The following is a 21,363-nucleotide window of genomic DNA, read 5'->3' as shown; positions in this document are numbered from 1 at the left end:
AGCCTTTGACGGGCTAAATTGGGTCATCCTACGCAGCACCCTTAAACATTTCAGATTTCATCCTTTCGTTGGAAGTACTAGCAAACCGTATTAGAAACAACACGAATGTTGGCCCTAACTCCCATAAACTTGCTAAGTTTTCTGATGATATTCTTCTCACCCTTACCTCTCCTTCGCTCTCCCTTCCAGCGCTAATATCACAGTTCGATAAATTAAGTAACTTTTCCCAATTCCTTATCAACTACAGTAAATCAGAAATCCTCAATGTATCTATGATACCCCACAGACTTCTCCAATCTAAAACTTATTTGCCCCTTCAAACTCCAACTTCCCATCTACAATACCTGGGGGTGATGTTATCTCCAAACACCTCAAGACTATTCCCCCTTAATTATAAACCACTATATCAATCAATCCAACACTCTCTTCAAACATGGGAGAACAAACCTCTGTCATGGAGGGGTAGAATTCAGTCTATCAAAATGACTATCCCTCATCCGAACCAAACTAATACATGTACATGAACTGCCTGACTCACTGCTGCAAATACAACCGATGTAACAAGCTATCCCAACCTTATGCCTCTGCACCCTTAACCTATAGACTGTGAGCTCTCCAGAGCAGGACCCTCTTCCTCCCGTACTAGATTTGTTTAGTTTTGTTATGTTTTGTATTTTATCACAAATCTTTGTCATTGTATACCCCAATCATTGTACCCAGCGCTACGGAATTTGGCGGAGCTTTACAAATAAATGATAATAATACCCAATAACCTATATTTACTACAGGCGATGCCAGTGACGCTCCCCAAACTATACCTCCAACAACTACAAAACTCCATAAATACCGTCATTTGGGGTCGGATTAGACTCACAATGTATAGATCCCTACAAAATGTTGGCCTAGTACAACCCAATATCTGTCTCTACTACCACTCCATGGATAGCACTGGATTCACATCTACTTAGAGCATCCATCCCTGGAATCCCTTTGCCGGCTTCCCAAACCCAGGCGAACACCACCCTGTACATCCTCCCTTCTCTATAGACATATATTTAATACCTGGGACAACCTACTCAAAACAACCCCAAGCTTATCCACTTTTACATCCCCACTCACACCGATTTCCCCTAATATAAAATTCATGGGAGGCTATGAACTACAAAAAAGGCCATATTGTTCAAGAACTAATGGACTCGGTACCCATTCCCCATTTCCTTAATCAAGGTAAACTGAAACCTAGAATAGATCTGCAATACATCCTTTATGGCTCCTTTTCAACCTGGTTAAAATATTCCACCATTGCATCCTTAACACTCAACATAAACAGGACCTACTTAGGACCCCCACCCCTTTAAAACAGACATGCCTTTCAGGCGTGATATCTAAGGGCTCCCTTTCACTAGCTAAATCCCTACTACACAACGCCAAATCTAATTCTCTCCCCTCCTACAGAGCATAATAGCATTGTGAACTATGCAACTCTATTAAAAACCAAACAATGGCAGAAAATTTTCCACTACACAAGTAAATCTTCCACGTCACCTAAGATTATCGAACTAAACTATAAAATCCTATTACGCTGGTACTTGACCCCAGTGAGACTTAAAAATATCTATCCAACCTCATCGGCATTATGCGGGAGAGGTTGAAATGCACAAGGTAACATGCTACATATGTGGTGGCACTGTAGCAAATTAAACTCCTTTTGGCATAACATTGAACACAATTTCAATCTCTTACGGAACCCCCATAATGGTTCTCCTAAACGAATTCCCTCCTCTTAGATGTAAAATTAGAGTGACCCTGATAAGAATAGGCCTCAACAGTGCAAAATCCCTCATAGTGTTATACTGGAAGTCACCCCAGCTACCTACATGGGAGATGTGGCTTCAAAAAACAGAGGAGCTCCTATCCCTAGAAGAATATGGTTACTAAAAAAAGAAATAAGACCTCATTCTTTGCCGACATTAAATTCTACTGGTTATCCATACAGCACTCAACCCAGCCAAATCCCACACAAAAACCCCCACATCTCTTACCCACCCCGGACGCAGAATTATCTAACAGTATCTATGCCTGACCCCATCTCCTAGTCTCAATATCTTTTGGTCACATTGACACCTATACATGCATCTTTCCCCTTGCGGATTTACTTTCCCATCTTTTTCTCCCCTTTTCTCTAGCCCACTCGCACTTCTCTCTGTTCTTCCATCCCACTTTGGCTATAATCTCATCTTAGTCTAACTCCTAACTGCTTTTTTTTATAATTAATATTAATTTCCAACAGCAGTAGAAAAATACATGATAGCAGTGGTTTGTTATTTGTTCACAATAAAATGTTCAACAATGTTTGCAAGAAAGAAAAAAAGAAGAAAGCAAACTGTTATTAATACAGCATCACAACATACGGATAATGCTAATAAAAAGAACATGACTTTTTTGACTTATACTGGTGTTGAAGTTTTTCAAATTATAAAAAGCCTAGAGGGAAGAAAAGCATAAAAAAGTGAGGGGGGGAAGGGGGAATTATTTATACATTTTTAACAATAAATGTCGCAATAATCTGGGGTAGGAGTCTGATTGGATTAATAGCAGGAATGTGGGAGAGAGTTGCGGAATTTGTTGAGCAGTTGGATTTGGCTTTCTGGCAATAGGGGCATAATTACCCTATTCCATTTTGAGAAAAAAGCACACGTCTTGTTCTCTGTATATATCATGGGGTCATGTTGATCAATGGTCATTTGATATTGCCTATTTTTAATAAACACCCTGAGACCAGGTGACCGTTTATTTTTCCATGTATTTAAGATCATAGATCTTGCTACAAAAATGGCGGTGTTAATTATAATGCCAATATTTTTGAATTTTAGGGCACAACCAGAAAGCATGTAACAAGTTTGAATTAAGGGCATTGCATCTAGAGCAATATTTAGGTTCAGATGGACTCCATTTAGCCATTTGATATGGCGTAAGATAGACTCTATTTATCAACTTGAATTTGGATTCTCTCACAGAGATAGACTTAGTATATTTAGCAGTTAGTGTAAAATTTTGCATGAAACGATCAAAATCTAAGTCTACAATCTCATTTGACCATTTAAGAAATAAATAATTTACGGCTAGATTTAGAGTTTTGCGGCCAAAGGGGTGCGTTAGCTACGGCTGTTTTTTTCCCCCCGCACCTTTTAAATACCGCTGGTATTTAGAGTTCTCTGAAGGGCTGCGTTAGGCTCCAAAAAGGGAGCGTAGAGCATAATTTACCGCCACTTCAACTCTAAATACCAGCGTTGCTTACGGTAGCGGCCAGCTTGAAAAACATGCTCATGCACGATTCCCCCATAGGAAACAATGGGGCAGTTTGAGCTGAAAAAAAACCTAACACCTGCAAAAAAGCAGCGTTCAGCTCCTAACGCAGCCCCATTGTTTCCAATGGGGAAACACTTTCTAAGTCTGCACCTAACACCCTAGCATGAACCCCGAGTCTAAACACCCCTAACCTTACAATTATTAACCCCTAATCTGCTGCCCCCGCTATCGCTGACCCCTGCATTATATTATTAACCCCTAATCTGCCGCTCCGGGCACCACCGCAACCTACGTTATCCCTATGAACCCCTACTCTGCTGCCCCCAACGTCGCCGACACCTACATTATAATTATTAACCCCTAATCTGCCCCCCCAACGTCGCCGCTACCTTACCTACACTTATTAACCCCTAATCTGCCGACCGGACCTCGCTGCCACTATAATAAATGTATTAACCACTAAACCGCCGCACTCCCGCCTCGCAAACCCTATAATAAATGTATTAACCCCTAATCTGCCCTCCCTAACATCGCCGACTCCTAACTTCAAGTATTAACCCCTAATCTGCCAACCGGACCTCACCGCTACTATAATAAATGTATTAACCCCTAAAGCTAAGTCTAACCCTAACCCTAACACCCCGCTAAATTAAATATAATTTTTATCTAACGAAATAAATTAACTCTTATTAAATAAATTATTCCTATTTAAAGCTAAATACTTACCTGTAAAATAAACCCTAATATAGATACAATATAACGAATAATTATATTGGAGCTATTTTAGGATTTATATTTATTTTACAGGCAACTTTGTATTTATTTTAATTAGGTACAATAGCTATTAAATAGTTAATAATTATTTAATAGCTACCTAGTTAAAATAATTACAAAATTACCTGTAAAATAAATCCTAACCTAAGTTACAATTAAACCTAACACTACACTATCAATAAATAAATTAACTAAACTACCTACAATTACCTACAATTAAATCAACTAAACTAAATTACAAAAAAAAAAAAACACTAAATTACAAAAAATTAAAAAATATTTAAAGAATTTTAAACTAATTACACCTACTCTAAGCCCCCTAAAAAAATAACAAAGCCCCCCCAAAATAAAAAAATGCCCTACCCTATTCTAAAATAAAAAGTTAACAGCTCTATTACCTTACCAGCCCTTAAAAGGGCCTTTTGCGGGGCATGCCCCAAAGAAAACAGCTCTTTTGCCTGTAAAAAAAAACATACAATACCCCCCCCAAACATTACAACCCACCACCCACATTCCCCTAATCTAACCCACCCAAACCCCCCTTAAAAAAACTAACACTAAGCCCCTGAAGATATTCCTACCTTATCTTCACCCAGCCGGGTATCACCGATCCGTCCAGAAGAGGGTCCGAAGTCTTCATCCTATCCGGGCAGAAGAGCTCCTCCAGAGGGTCCGAAGTCTTCATCCTATCCGGGCAGAAGAGGACATCCGGACCGGCAGACATCTTCATCCAGGCGGGATCTTCTATCTTCTTCCATCCGGCGCGGAGCGGGATCATCTTGAAGCAGCCGACGCGGAGCCATCCTTCTTCACCGACGGACTAACGACGAATGAAGGTTCCTTTAAATGACGTCATCCAAGATGGTGTCCCTCGAATTCCGATTGGCTGATAGGATTCTATCAGCCAATTGGAATTAAGGTGGGAAAAATCTGATTGGCTGATTGAATCAGCCAATCAGATTCAAGTTCAATCCGATTGGCTGATTGGATCAGCCAATCAGATTGAGCTTGCATTCTATTGGCTGATCAGAACATCTAATTATAAATTCTAATTCCTCGAGGTCCCAGGTATTAAGTTGTGTAAAATTTTGTGATATAATAAAATTTTGAATTTGAAGATATGCAAAAAAATGTTTTGCATTTAGACCAAATTCTGCAGTGAGATTTGCATATGATTTAATGACTTTGGTTTGTAGATCAAATAATTGATTGACGTATTTTAAACCTTTTTGTGCCCATACTTTAAATATGATACTGGGTTCCAGATACAAACTCTGGGTTATCTTTTATTGGGAGATGATTAGATAGTTGATTATTTATTTGTAATATCCCACATATTTTGTTCCATGCCACAATTATATTATAGAACGTATATTTGGGCATTTTTCCTTTATAAGAGTGTAAATTGTTTTGGTGTAACATCCCCCTTCTGTTCCCCCTTTGGCTATAATCTCATCTTAGTCTGACTCCTAATTGCTTAATGCAATTGTAATAATACTTGGTAAGCCGCAACTGTAATTATGATGAAGGAAACCTCATCAGACATGCTTGTAACAAGTTCTTTCCAGAAGCGTCCCATCTGTTAGAGTAACCCTCTCCACCATCACTGAACTCGACAACAAGTTACTCAGCTGCCATTGTTTTCATTTGAACTCTTGTTTAATGTTTAGAAGTACTATTGTTTTTTGTTTTTTTCCATGTTTTATTCTTCAAATTTTTAGAGTTGGACGTGTTTATCATGTATACTATACAATGTATAACTACAATAAAAACTATTGTTAAAAAAAAAAATACAAAGGATAAATGGATAACATTTCAAACTTTGTTAAATATACTCATCAACACATACCACATGGTTATAAAAGTAAAAGAAATAAATCCAAGCCAATGTGGCTAAATAAAAATGTGTTAAATTAGGAAAAAATGTAGGGCATTTAAAATATTCAAAGAAAATAGTACAGAGTCAACATTCCAAATATATAAGGAATGTAGAAAAGCATGCAAAAAAAGCAATCAAATGAGCCAAAATTGAAAATGAATGTCAAATTTCAAAGAATTCTAAGTCAAACCCTAAAAGTACATAAATTGCAAAAAAATCTAAGAAGGACAATATAGGTACATTAAAATTTGTGAAAAGTAGCATAATTAACAGTGACAGGGAGAAGGCTGAAGTACTAAACCAGTTCTTTTCTTCAGTATACACAAGATAGGAACCAATAGGAGATACTTTGAAACAAGCTAGAACATACACGCCAATACCATTAATTGGGTTATTTCAAGAAGATATTAGGAAAAAAAACTGGATAATATTAAAGTAAATAAAACTCCAGGCCCAGATGGAATACACCCATGGGTTTTATGGAAACTTTTGCACCGTTATAGCCAAACCTCTACTCTTAATTTTTCAATACTCTATCTTCAGGCATAGTACCCCAGGACTGGCGTAAAGCTGTTGTGGTGACACTTTTTAAAAAAGGTAAGCAGGGCTGATCCAGGAAGCTATAGACCAGTTAGTCTGACATTGATAGTAGGGAAGATACTTGAAGGGATTATATTGATGAGTATATTTGTGTAAACAAGATTATGAGTTCAAATCAGCATTGTTTTATGAGAAATAGATCATGTCAAGCTAATCTAATTAGACTCTACGAGGAAGTAAGTCAAAATATAGATAAAGTCTAATCAGTTGATGTGATATACTTGGATTTTGAAAAGGCATTTGATACAGTGCCACATGAGAGATTAATGTACAAAATTAAGGGATTGGGAATAGCTGAAAATGTTAGATCATGGATAAATAACTGGATAAAAGACAGGGAGCAACGAGTAGCAGTAAATGGATCATACTCAGATTGGGCAAAGGTAATCAGTGGAGTTCCCCAGGGATCAGTACTGGGCCCTGTTCTTTTTAATATTTTTATTAATGACTTGGAACAAGGATTAAATAGCAACATCTCTATTTTTGCAGATGATACAAAGTTGTGTAAGGTCATTAGTTCAGTGCAGGATGAAATTGCTTTACAAGGGGATCTACAAAAATTAAAAGAAAGGACAGGTCAATGGAAAATGAGATTTAATTTTGTAAAATGCAAGGTTCTACATGTTGGAAGTAAAAATAAGCAAGCAACCTATTATTTAAATGGGACTAGATTTAGCATAACAGAGGAGGAAAGAGATTTGTGAGTAGTAATAGATAACAAGCTAAAGGTGGCTGCTCAATGCGGTGACATCATTATATATGGAGAGATGGCGGAAGCTCTGTTTATTCCAAGAAAATTGTTTGTGACAAGAGGTCACAATTTAAGGCTGGAAGAAAGGAGATTTAATCCCCAGCAGTGTATAAGTTTTTTTCACTGTAAGAGCAATCAAACTGTATAACTCATTACCTAAGGAGGTAGTAAATGCCAATACCTTAGATACATTTAAAAAATATTTAGATACATTTCTGACTAGAAACAAAATTCATGGACATGATTGCTTGTTTTAAATGGGTAACCTTTTTAATTGGATTAATTTAAATTCAACTGGAGCATTTGTTGTAAATATATTTAGATTTATAATGGTTGAACTCAATGGACTTCTGTCTTTTTTTTCAACCTCATCTACTATGTTACATAAACCCAGTCCTGTAAATGGCAAACAGGGTAGCTTTATAGACACAATGGCCCATATTTATCAAGCTCCGTATGGAGCTTGAAGGGCCGTGTTTCTGACGAGTCTTCAGACTCGCCAGAAACAGCAGTTATGAAGCAGCGGTCACAAAGACCGCTGCTCCATAACCTGTCCGCCTGCTCTGAGCAGGCGGACACACATCACCGGAAATCAACCCGATCGAGTATGATCGGGTTGATTGACACCCCCTGCTGGCGGCCGATTGGCCGCGAGTCTGCAAGGGGCGGCGTTGCACCAGCAGCTCTTGTGAGCTGCTGGTGCAATGCTGAATATGGCGAGCTTATTGCTCTCCGTATTCAGCGAGGTCTGGCGGACCTGATCCGCAGTGTCGGATCAGGTCCGCCAGACCTTGATAAATAGAGCCCTAAAACTTTATGCTTAGTTTGTCACTATTTAAACAACTAATGAAACTTTAAAAAAACATTTACATATTATTCTCAGACAATTTTTTTCTTTGAATGCATCATTCTATCTAGCATTTATTTAGTGTTTAATGTCCCTTTAAGGGAGCTTGAGGGTTTTGAATACTTACCCCCATAAATTTCCCTTAAGCTCTTTCAAGCACTTCCTGGTCTCCAGCTTGAAGAGTCCATGCAGAGTGATGTCAATAGCATTGCCGGATTGACGAGGCCTGTAACTGCAGAGGGCAGCCATGATACAGTTCCAAAAGCCCCCACCCCCTTGGATAACAATACATGGTTGTCATCCGCAGTTAAGGCTTTGAGTGGATGAGCACCACGTGTTGTCATATACAGTTTTAGGGTCAATGGGAACATTGGTTTTAAACATTAAGGGATAGATTACAAACTGAGTGCAATTGATATAGCATGCAGAATGTTATTTTGTGCTTAGCCCATGATAATCAGTAATACTTGATCTGGTGTTATAGGTTATTGGTTAAATTGTCCACTACAAATACAGCATGTCATATGCTACTACTGCACACTCCTTGCACACAATATGAAATATCACTTTGGTCCTGATTCTATAAAATTCACTAGTCTCTGCATGGTTTTCAATGCCCACACTTGCAGGGGCAGCCCTCATGAAATTCTATGAAGAAAAGGGGCTATCCTTGTGAGTGGCAAGATTTCTCCTAGACAAATAATGAGAGCTCTCATCAATCTCCTCCCTATACAAAAATGCAGTATACGCCCCGTAGCGAGATATCCTGTTTTCAGGGTAAAAAAAATGGCTTTATATCATTCCACCAGGGGAATAGTAGGGCTGGTGAGCATTCTTATAGAATCTCACCAGCCCAGAGAACTTTAAGAATACCCTTGGTCTTTTTACCTATTTGAAAACCTAGTGGCCCATTTATCAAGATCTAAAGAACACTACTCCATAACCCTGTCCGTCTGCTCTGAGCAGGCGGACATAGATCGCAACAATTCAACCAGATCGAGTACGATCGGGTTGATTGACACCCCCATGCTGGCGGCCAATTGGTCGCGAATCTGCAGGGGGCGGCATTGCACCAGCAGTTCACAAGAATTGCTCTCCGCATTCAGCGAGGTCTGTCGGACCTGATCCGCACTGTGTAATAAATAGGCCTCCTAGTATTAACTATTATCACTTGCTATATTGTGCTTTTAAATAGCAAGATTTTGGACTGAGGAAATCTATAGAAAAAAAAGTTTGGGCCTGCTGGGTATGTAGATGTGCTCCACAATGAATTGTTTCCCTCAGCCATATGTACTGTGGATGTTTTTTGACTATTTGTTTGTTTACCATTAAAGGGACATTGAACCCAATTTTTTTATTTCTTGATTCAGATAGAGCATGCAATTTTAAGCAACTTTCTAATTTCTCCTATTATCATTTTTTCTTCATTCTCTTGGTATCTTTATTTGAAAAACAAGAATGTAAGTTTAGATGCCGGCCCATTTTTGGTTCACAACCTGGGTTGTTCTTGCTGATTTGTTGGATAAAATCACCCACCAATAAACAAGTGCTGCCCAGGGGGACCTGAACCAAAAAATAGCTTAGATGCCTTCTTTTTCAAATAAAGATAGCAAGAGAACAAAGAAAACTTGATAATAGGAGTAAATTAGAAAGTTGCTTAAAATTGCATGCTCTATCTGAATCACAAAAGAAAAATTTGGGTTCAGTGTCCCTTTAAGTTACTTAAATTTAGAGTGTGGCTGTCACTGGTAGTACAGTGTGACATAATACTTATAGATAATCATCTTCTGCAATAAAGTAGTGGGGCAGATTTAGATGTATAAAAATATGATAAATAGTGAATGATACTCAGATCACAAGTGCATTGTGATAACACTCAGGTGAAATAAATAATTAATCTGATTTCAGTGTCCTATGAATTATGTTTTCATTTGATAAGAATCTTATCAGTTAGACGTGTCCTTTTAATGGAAGTTCTACACTGTGCATATTTGCATACTGCTTTACTGTAAAGTTTTTAAAAATTGTTGATGAAGGGAAGAATGTTTATTTTTTAATCATTGCCTGAATACTGCTTGTGGCAAGGTCAGATTCTCGAAGATGCAGGGAAGCTCTTAATGCATTTTAACAAACTAAAAATACATCAGGACATCTGAATATGACTATATAATCTATCATACAATATTTAATAGTATGCTGTGTAAATTGGTTCCTGTGTTGAAGACGCAAAACCTTGTATTTTCAATTACTCAAGATGTTTCCAAACAGGTTTTGTTGTCACTATACATGAAATGACTGCTGAAAGTACAGTAGGTCTGAATATATAAATCTGACTTACTGCTTTTGTTTTAGTATCTTAAAAGGAAGGAAGGGAGGGAAGAAGGAACGAAAGAAAAAGAAAGTCCTATCTCCACTGTTAACAGCTCAGCTAAACTTATGGTATCAAGCTATTCCTGGTTGAGCATGCTTCCCAGCTGTTCAGAATTCCATCCATTCTCCATTTATTTTTCTGACTTTTTTTTGTATATACTGTATGTCTTCTAATATTATCCCAATCTGTACTAACCTATTCCAAAAACTATAACCTCCCAAAGACTACAGAACACCTATCCACTGCCATGTATCATTGGAGCCCTATTCACTTAGGCACTGAAAAGCCGATGTATATTTACTATCCAGCTAAAAAATAAACATAAATAGGCCGCTCCCTGCTGATATGAGTTTAGAGCCCCCTGCATTCTACCTTACACAATCTGCCCCTTAAAGAAACATTGCACAGTAAAATTAGTTTCCCCTTAATGTGTTCCCAATGACTTATTATAGTAGCTGCAGATATATGGGAAAATTGCTCCTTTTGGTTTATTTTGTATATAAAAAGGTTGTTTTTGCTGATTAAAGCCTCAATTCATTGTTCTCAAGAACATGCCCATATACATAGGTTGAGCATGCAGAAATAGTTGACCTCATAATCGTATCTATCTCTCTTTACATAGGCATACTTATTTTAATTATCTGTCTTATAGACAGTAGCCAATACTTAGGGCTGGATGATTTAAAGCTCTCCACTCATACAAGTTCCATCAGTATGAGGCCCAATAATATAATTTAGAAACATAAACTTTATCATGAGACATGTTTATGTCGATATGTAGTGTTCTTTATGTGTGTTCATAAGGTTAAAAAAAAAATCGCAAAGATTTTGATTGATTTCTCTCCATGCTGGCGAGTTTTTAATCATCAGGCCCTTAGGCCCCAATGATCGAAAGTGCTACGAGGCGGCAAAATATTCCAAGGGATCTACCGATATGTCGAGCGAGCCTTTTTTTAAATATTCCAAGCTCCCGACATAGCGGCATTGCAGAGAAGCGTTTACTCTACATGCCATTGGTCGATGATGCTGGCTATAGACTACACCCAGCATCGCCGACCATATTGGCGATGTATAGTAACGATCCCTTGGAATATAACTGCCGTGCCTAACCACTAATCCTATACCCTAAACCAAAGTTTCTCTCGATCGCAAACTAGCCCTACACTAATAAACATCTAAATCACCACATACCCACCACAAGTACTATACTATTAACCCTTATACCACCACATACCAAACACACGTATCTATCCTAATAACCCCGATACCGCCACATATCCACCGCAAGTACCTAACTATTAACCCCTATGCTGACACATACCCACTACAATTAATTAACTATTACCCTCTATGCCGCCACATACCCACCGCAATTAACTAACTGTTAATCCCTATTCTGCCACATACCCACCGCAATTAACTATTTAACTATTAACCCCTATGCCGCCACATACCCCAAACACAAACTAACCCCTCTAAACTAAACCCCTAAATTAAAATAAAAATCTTTTGCCTAGATTACGAGTTTTGTACTATAGAGGGTGAGAAACGAACCCCCATAGTGCTGCCACTACAAGTTTCTGAAATGCCTCCTTGTGTGTGCGATATGGTGGCGAGAAGCTCCATATCGCACAAAATCCAAGGGCTGAGAATACGTGCTCGTGCACGCTTTCCCCATAGACATCAATGGGGAGAAGGTGTTAGAAAAAAAACTAACACCTGAAGCGCGGAATTAAAATCTCTGTAACGCAACCTTAATGATGTCTATGGGGAAAAAAAAGTTAAGTTTAAACCAAACACCCTAACATAAACCCCAAGTCTAAACACCCCTAATCTGCCAACACCTAATATTAACCCCTAATCTGCCTCTCCCAACATCGCTGCCACTAATAAAGGTTATTAACCCCTATTCCCCTGCTCCCCAACATCGCCGACACTATAATAAAGCTATTAACCCTTATTCCACCACTCCCCAACATCGTCACCACTAAATAAAGTAATTAACCTCTAAATCTCTGGCTCCCACATCACCGCAACTATATAAACCTATTAACCCCTAAACCGCCAGCCCCCCAAATTGCAAAAACTAAATTAAACTATTAACCCCTAAACCTAACAACCCCCTAACTTTATATTAAAATTACAATATCCCTATCGTAAAATAAATAAAAACTTACCTGTGAAATTTAAAAAAAACTAAGTTTAAACTAACAACTAACCTAACCTTTTTAATTTTCAGGGCAATGGGTAGCTAAGGTTTTTGCTAGAGATAGGTTTTTTATTTTGGGGGGTTGGTTGGGTGGTGGGTCTTACTGTTGGGGGGTCTTTGTATTTTTTTACAGGTAAAAGAGCTGATTTCTTTAGGGAAATGCCCTACAAAAGTCCCTTTTAAGGGCTATTGGTAGTTTAATGTATGCTAGGGTTTTTTTTATTTTTGGGGGACTTTTTTATTTTTAGGGCTATTAGATTAGGTGTAATTGTTTTTATTTTTGATAATATCGTTTGTTATTTTTCGTAATTTCGTATTATTTTTTTATTTTTATTTTTTAAAATTTTTGTATAAATACAATAACAAAATATTCACAGTACATACAATACTTTCTGTTTTCTGGTTGAAACCTATCCATATAAAGATGTCTAAGGAAGTTCCACATCATAACATATAACAAAACCAATAAAGAAAAACAGAAAAACATAATGAGCACACTTCTCTCTTTGTGGCAATGTAAATGATATGACCTTCGATATACAAATATCCTATACAGAAAGTAATAGCAATAAGAAATTAATAGCAATAAGAACTGAAAGCTAGGAGCTATTACCCCCACTGACCTCCAATTATCCATAAAATATCTTATTTTCTCTAGATCAATGGAGAGAAGGGGGGAGGAAGCATGGAAGTGGGGGGAGAGAGGGGGAAAAAAAAGAAGGGGGGAATGTTTTATTGATAGACAGACCCGACAGAGACCCGACACAGGGGGTCTTACAACTGGAAATTAGGACGGCAACTGCTAAGGTTCAAATCAAATACCAGGGTTTCCACCTAGCATCTGACTTTGTCTCCAGAGCTCCCAGCTCATGCAATGAGTGTCAATTTTAGTATTGGCAGCGAATATGGGACTTTCCATTGATTCCAAATGTAACATAATTGTCAGGACTTGGGACTACCCAGGGCCCTTGGGCTGATGCCATGTCCTGGCTATTGCCAACTTTACTGCAGTAAATAAATACACGCACAGATTAAGAGTATGAGCCGGGAGCTTCTTGGAGAACATATGAAAAAGACCCTTCGGAGGGTGTCCTTCCCACCATGCTGCAAATCTCCTGCTACACAGAAGAGCCCTAGTCCAGAGCTTTTGAATTTTAGAACATTCCCACCACATGTGAGCTGCGGTCCCAATCCATCCAAATCCCCTCCAACATAAGGGAGCATGTGAGTGGGATATCTGGAATAGTCTAAGAGGAGTTAAGTGCCATTGGGTCAAAATTGTATAAAATAATTCCAAATAAGTTACATTATGGATAGCTCTTTTGGCATGAAAAACAGCTCTAGACCAAGACTCCTCCGAGGCCTCAAACCTAAAGGTTCTCTCCCACTGCTTTATATAGGGAGTCTTATAGAAGATAGGTGTATACAGAATGTCCGTATAAGTGAGTGAGAATATTCTGGGGATACGTGTAGCCGAACACCATCTCCTTTCCCAGTTAGTGATTGGTCTTAAAGGAGTTTTCAAGAACCACCACGATCTTAGGAAGCCTTTGGAAGAATCTGTTTTTGGAACGCAACTATTGACAAGTAAGAATTATTAACCAATAGGGCTGCTATTGTCACAAACCCCTGTTCTTCCCACCATTCCGGATGCGAATTTGGTAAGGCTCGTAACAGACCAGATATGGGGTGTATCAGGGAAGGGTGTGGTGAGACCCCCACAGAGTGGCGTATTTTGTCCCAAAACCTAAGATTTGCCTGGACTATATAATTCTTAGATATATTCTTTCTGACATGTTTGGGAATCCATATCAGGTTTTGCAAAGCTATATCTGAGAGGATCAAATTTTGTTCTATACCAATCCATTTACAGGAAGACGTAAGGTCCCCCCATGCTGAGATATGAGCCAATTTTGCGGCTTCATGATATTTAATAATGTTGGGGAGAGCTGCCCCTCCTGCTAGGGCTGGGTTATACAAATATTTCACTGCAATTCTGGACTTTTTCCCCTTCCAAATGAAATAATTACAGGCTTGCTGGAATTGGATTAATATGGATTTGGGAATAGGTATTGGCAGGCACCTAAATAAATATGTTATTTTGGGGAGTAGATTCATCTTTACTGCAGCTATTCTTAAATTTTTATTAGAGAGGGGCAAAATTGCTAGAAATAACTGTAGGGATATCATGGGAGAGGTAGATGCCTAAATATTTTTTATTTTTTGTAATTTTAGACTTAATTTTTTTTAGTAGTGTTAGTTTTTTTTTAATGTGTAATTTAGCTTTTTTAATTGATAGTGATTTTAATTTCAATATAATAGTTTAGTATAATAGTTATGTTAGGTTAATTAACCTTAACCCTTAAACCGCCACCCTCCCGCATCGCAAACACTATTTAAAACGTATTAACCCCTAATCTGCAGCCTGCCCACATCCCCACCACTATAATAAAGTTATTAACCACTATTTTGCCGCTCCCCGATACCGCCGCCACTAACTAAACCTATAAACCCCTAAACCGCCAGTCCCCCACATCGCCACTACTAAATAAACCTATTAACCCCTAAACTGCCAGCGAGAAGTCTTCATCCAAACAGTGTCTTCTATTTTCATCCTGGCGACGCGGAGTGGATCCATCCTTGAAGACATGCGGTGTGGAGCATCCTCTTCATACAGTCACCATCGTACACTGGATCTTCAATGCAAGGGAGCCTTTTCAAAATGGTGTCCTTTGCATTCCTATTGGCTGATTTGATTCTTGAAATTCAAATAAGCCAATAGGATGAGAGCTAATGCAATTATATTGGCTATTCAAATCAGCTAATAGAATTTGTGGTGGCGATATTACATTAGTTTCATCTTTAATGTGAATTAAATCATTTAAACCAACAATCACACTGGGTTAAAATCACTTACCGCTAGATTTAGAGTTCTGTGTTAGCCGTCAAAACCAGCGTTAGGGGCTCCTAACGCTGGTTTTGGCCGCCCGCTGGTATTTAGAGTCAGTCAGGAAAGGGTCTAACGCTCACTTTGCAGCCGCGACTTTTCCATACCGCAGATCCCCCTACGCCATTTGCGTATCCTATCTTTTCAATGGGATCTTTCTAACGCCGGTATTTAGAGTCTTGGCTGAAGTGAGCGTTAGAACTCTAACGACAAGACTCCAGCCGCAGAGAAAAAGCCAGGAGTTAAGAGCTTTCTGGGGTAACGCCGGTTCATAAAGCTCTTAACTACTGTGCTCTAAAATACACTAACACCCATAATCTACCTATGTACCCCTAAACCGAGGTCCCCCCACATCGCCGCCACTCTAATAAAAAAATTTAACCCCTAATCTGCCGATCGCACACCGCTGCAACCTACATTATCCCTATGTACCCCTAATCTGCTGCCCCTAACACCGCCGACACCTACATAATATTTATTAACCCCTAATCTGCCCCCCCAACGTCGCCGCTACCTAACTACACTTATTAACCCCTAATCTGCCGACCGGACCTCACCGCTACTATAATAAAGTTATTAACCCCTAATCCGCCTCACTAACCCTATAATAAATAGTATTAACCCCTAATCTGCCCTCCCTAACATCACGACACCTAACTTCAAGTTTTAACCCCTAATCTGCCGACCGGACCTCACTGCTGCTCTATTAAATTTATTAACCCCTAAAGCTAAGTCTAACCCTAACACTAACACCCCCCTAAGTTAAATATAATTTTTATCCAACGAAATAAATTAACTCTTATTAAATAAATTCATCCTAATTAAAGCTAAATACTTACCTGTAAAATAAACCCTAATATAGCTACAATATAAATTATAATTATATTGTAGCTATTTTAGGATTAATATTTATTTTACAGGCAACTTTGTATTTATTTTAACCAGGTACAATAGCTATTAAATTGGTAATACCTATTTAATAGCTACCTAGTTAAAATAATTACAAAATTACCAGTAAAATAAATCCTAACCTAAGTTACAATTAAACCTAACACTACACTATCAATAAATTAATTAACTAAACTATCTACAATTATCTACAATTAAACCTAACACTACACTATCAATAAATTAATTACATAAAATACCTACAAATAAATACAATTAAATAAACTAACTAAAGTACAAAAAATAAAAAAATAATTTACAAACATTAGAAAAATATTACAACAATTTTAAGATAATTACACCTACTTTAAGCCCCCTAATAAAATAACAAAGCCCCCCAAAATAAAAAAATGCCCTACCCTATTCTAAAATAAAAATAGAAAAGCTCTATTACCTTACCAGCCCTTAAAACGGCCTTTTGCGGGGCATGCCCCAAAGAATTCAGCTCTTTTGCCTGTAAAAAAAAACATACAATACCCCCCCAACATTACAACCCACCACCCACATACCCCTAATCTAACCCAAACCCCCCTTAAATAAATCTAACACTAAGCCCCTGAAGATCTCCCTACCTTGAGTCGTCTTCACCCAACCGGGCACCGATGGACCAAAAGAAGACATCCGGAGCGGCAGAAGTTTTCATCCTATCCAGGCAGAAGAGGACATCCGGACCGGTAGATATCTTCATCCAAGCGGCATCTTAAATCTTCATCCATCCGGAGCGGAGCGGAACCATCTTCTTCCAGCCGACGCGGATCCATCCTCTTCTACCGACACCTACTCGCTGAATGACAGTTCCTTTAAATGACGTCATCCAAGATGGCGTCCCTCGAATTCCGATTGGCTGATAGGATTCTAACAGCCAATCGGAATTAAGGTAGGAAAATTCTGATTGGCTGATTTGATCAGCCAATCGGATTTAACTTGAATCTGATTGGCTGATTCCATCAGCCAATCAGATTTTTCCTACCTTAATTCCGATTGGCTGATAGAATCCTATCACCCAATGGGAATTCGAGGGACGCCATCTTGGATGACGTCATTTAAAGGAACCGTCATTCGGCGAGTAGGCGTCGGTAGAAGAGGATGGATCCACGTCGGCTGGAAGAAGATGGCTCCACTCCGCTCCGGATGGATGAAGAAAGAAGATGCCGCTTGGATGAAGATGTCTACCGGTCCGGATGTCCTCTTCTGCCCGGATAGGATGAAGACTTCTGCCGCTCCGGATGTCTTCTTTTGGTCCATCGGTGCCCGGTTGGGTGAAGACGACTCAAGGTAGGGAGATCTTCAGGGGCTTAGTGTTAGGTTTATTTAAGGGGGGGTTGGGTTAGATTAGGGGTATGTGGGTGGTGGGTTGTAATGTTGGGGGGGTATTGTATGTTTTTTTTTACAGGCAAAAGAGCTGAATTCTTTGGGGCATGCCCCGCAAAAGGCCCTTTTAAGGGCTGGTAAGGTAATAGCGCTTTTCTATTTTTATTTTAGAATAGGGTAGGGCATTTTTTTATTTTGGGGGGCTTTGTTATTTTATTAGGGGGCTTAGAGTAGGTGTAATTAGCTTAAAATTGTTGTAATATTTTTCTAATGTTTGTAAATTATTTTTTTACTAGTCCTAAAGCCCGTTCACATGGGCCGTGTGGTTTATTTTTATATTCTCTCTCTCTCTGTGCCCTATCTCTCTCTCTCCCCTCTTTCTCCCCCCTGTCTCTCTCTCCCTCTCCCCCTCTCCCCTGTCTCCCTCTCCCCTGTCTCCCTCTCCCCTCTCTCCCTCTCCCCTCTCTCCCTCTCCCCTCTCTCCCTCTCTCCCTCTCCCCTCTCTCCTCTCTCCCTCTCCCCCTCTCCCTCTCTCCCTCTCCCTCTCCCCTCTCTCCCTCTCCCCTCTCTCCCTCTCCCCTCTCTCCCTCTCCCCTCTCTCCCCTCTCTCTCCCTCTCCCCTCTCTCTCTCTCCCTCTCCCCTCTCTCCCTCTCCCCTGTCTCCCTCTCCCCTCTCTCCCCTGTCTCCCTCTCCCCTGTCTCCCTCTCCCCTGTCTCCCTCTCCCCTGCCTGTCTCCCTCTCCCCTGTCTCCCTCTCCCCTGTCTCTCTCTCCCTCTCCCCTGTCTCCCTCTCCCCTGTCTCCCTCTCCCCTGTCTCCCTCTCCCCTCTCTCCCTCTCCCCTCTCTCCCTCTCCCCTCTCTCCCTCTCTCCCTCTCCCCTCTCTCCTCTCTCCCTCTCCCCCCTCTCCCTCTCTCCCTCTCCCTCTCCCCTCTCTCCCTCTCCCCTCTCTCCCTCTCCCCTCTCTCCCTCTCCCCCCTCTCTCTCCCTCTCCCCTCTCTCCCTCTCCCCTCTCTCCCTCTCCCCTGTCTCCCTCTCCCCTCTCTCCCCTGTCTCCCTCTCCCCTGTCTCCCTCTCCCCTGTCTCCCTCTCCCCTGTCTCCCTCTCCCCTGTCTCCCTCTCCCTCTCCCCTGTCTCCCTCTCCCCTGTCTCCCTCTCCCCTGTCTCCCTCTCCCCTCTCACCCTCTCCCCTCTCACCCTCTCCCCTGTCTCCCTCTCCCCTGTCTCCCTCTCCCCTGTCTCCCTCTCCCCTGTCTCCCTCTCCCCTGTCTCCCTCTCCCCCTCTCCCCTCTCTCCCTCTCCCCTGTCTCCCTCTCCCCTGTCTCCCTCTCCCCTGTCTCTCTCACCCTCTCCCCTGTCTCCCTCTCCCCTGTCTCTCTCTCCCTCTCCCCTGTCTCCCTCTCCCCTGTCTCCCTCTCCCCTGTCTCCCTCTCCCCCTCTCCCCTGTCTCCCTCTCTCCTGTCTCCCTCTCTCCCTCTCCCCTGTCTCTGATCAGCTGCTTTCAACGGCTATTTGCTAAGTGGGCTGTCAACGGCTAGTGCGAGGGTGTGATAGGCGGCTAGGCTAGTTGCGTGCGCGTGGGTTCGCGTGCGTGTGCGCATTGTGTGATAGGCTAGTAGGCTAAGTGGGTTGTCACCCTCGCTAGTGCGAGGGTGTGATAGGCGGCTAGGGTTCGCGTGCGCGTGCGCGTTGGCTCAAATCAGTTTTGTGAGTGTGCGTGCGCAGCAAGGGGGGTCAAAGTGCTAACAAACATGCTAAGTGGGTTGCGCGTGCGATCAACAGCTGGCCAAGGGTGCGCGTGCGATCAGCGGCAAGAGTTTGTCTGAACTGCGCATGACGGCTTCAGACAAACTCTTGTCTTTTATAATATAGGATTTTTTGTAACTTAGTTCTTTTTTTTATTTTTTGTACTTTAGTTAGTTTATTTAATTGTATTTATTTGTAGGTATTTTATGTAATTAATTTATTGATAGTGTAGTGTTAGGTTTAATTGTAGATAATTGTAGGTATTTTATTTAATTAATTTATTGATAGTGTAGTGTTAAGTTTAATTGTAACTTAGGTTAGGATTTATTTTACAGGTAATTTTGTAATTATTTTAACTAGGTAGCTATTAAATCTTAGCTGAGAGCTTGTAAGTGAGTGCTGGGTTTTCTCTGTGTGTTGTATTAATTTGTTTTGTTTACTAAGTTGGTTCTTTACATGCTCGATAATTACTTAAAAAACTTGATGCGCAAAATATACTAAATCTGTATATCTAGTTTTGGGGCAGAACTGTGAGAGCCACTCGACACAGAATCAATTTTACCGGTAAACTGGGAACCAAATATTGGATAAACAATAGGGCATATAACCGAAGGATTACCGGTTAAATTACATCCACTCCACCGGCTACATACCGGGTGGTGTGGTTAGCAGTAACCCCAATTTAACCGGTTTAACCGGTAGTGTTTGACTGGGCTGAAATTAAACAGCTTTTGTGTTTCGAGTGAGCTACACCGAAAACTCTTTACATAATCAGAGAACAGCTCTGCTACCCACAGGCAACAACTGCCACACTACAGTTACAAATTTACATGCAAAATGTGTCTTTATTAGTGATTTAAATTGAAACACAGCATACTCAAAATGAAAAGACAGAACCGTACATGAATAACAATAGTGTGTATGTTATTTATTAAATGAGGATTAACACAGCCTGAAAGATAAGATAAAAAGTGCACATTTATCTCTTTTTTCCAATTTATAATAACGGCCACATTACAAATATAGGTTTATAAGCTGCTGATATGTGGACTATTAACCTATTATTAAATCTGACATTTTGAATGCATTAGGTTATAACTGCTGACTATAGTACCATTAACATCGTTAACAAGATTCAAGGTAATCTTATCATCTTATGTCAGCATAAAAAGCGTACTATCCTCCAGCAAACAGTATTAAGGTTACACAATAGTAATAGAGCTGTATTGACCACAGGTTTAATTGAAACACACAGTAACAGTTGTGTATGACCAAGTAATGTCTTATCAAGATTAATATTATTTAAGACTATTTCAGAATATCTGACTCTGTTAGGTCCATTACACGGATATAAACACACAACCTTTACAGGACCTCTTGTTATAAGTGTGCATCAGGTTCATTAACCTGCTGCAATAATACTTTAGAAAGGTTTCCAGTATTAACCAGAACCCACCTGGCTAGAATTTACTTATACAGAACAGGCCGACCACTGAGTCTTTAGCATCTAAGTGTGTTTTTAATTTTATTTCCAGTGTTTTATATTAAGTTTGACTCAATAAAAGTTATGTTTTAATGTGGAACACGCAAACTCACTAGACCATCAGTAACTCTATTTTGCCTAAAGGAACTAGGTCTTTCATACTATCCAGAACTATACCCTATATTAACCC

The sequence above is a fragment of the Bombina bombina genome, chromosome 3 (genome assembly GCF_027579735.1).
Source record: "Bombina bombina isolate aBomBom1 chromosome 3, aBomBom1.pri, whole genome shotgun sequence".
NCBI classification, from domain to species: domain Eukaryota; kingdom Metazoa; phylum Chordata; class Amphibia; order Anura; family Bombinatoridae; genus Bombina; species Bombina bombina.
The sequence above is the reverse complement of the archived record's forward strand: the minus strand, read 5'-3'. Positions refer to the sequence as shown.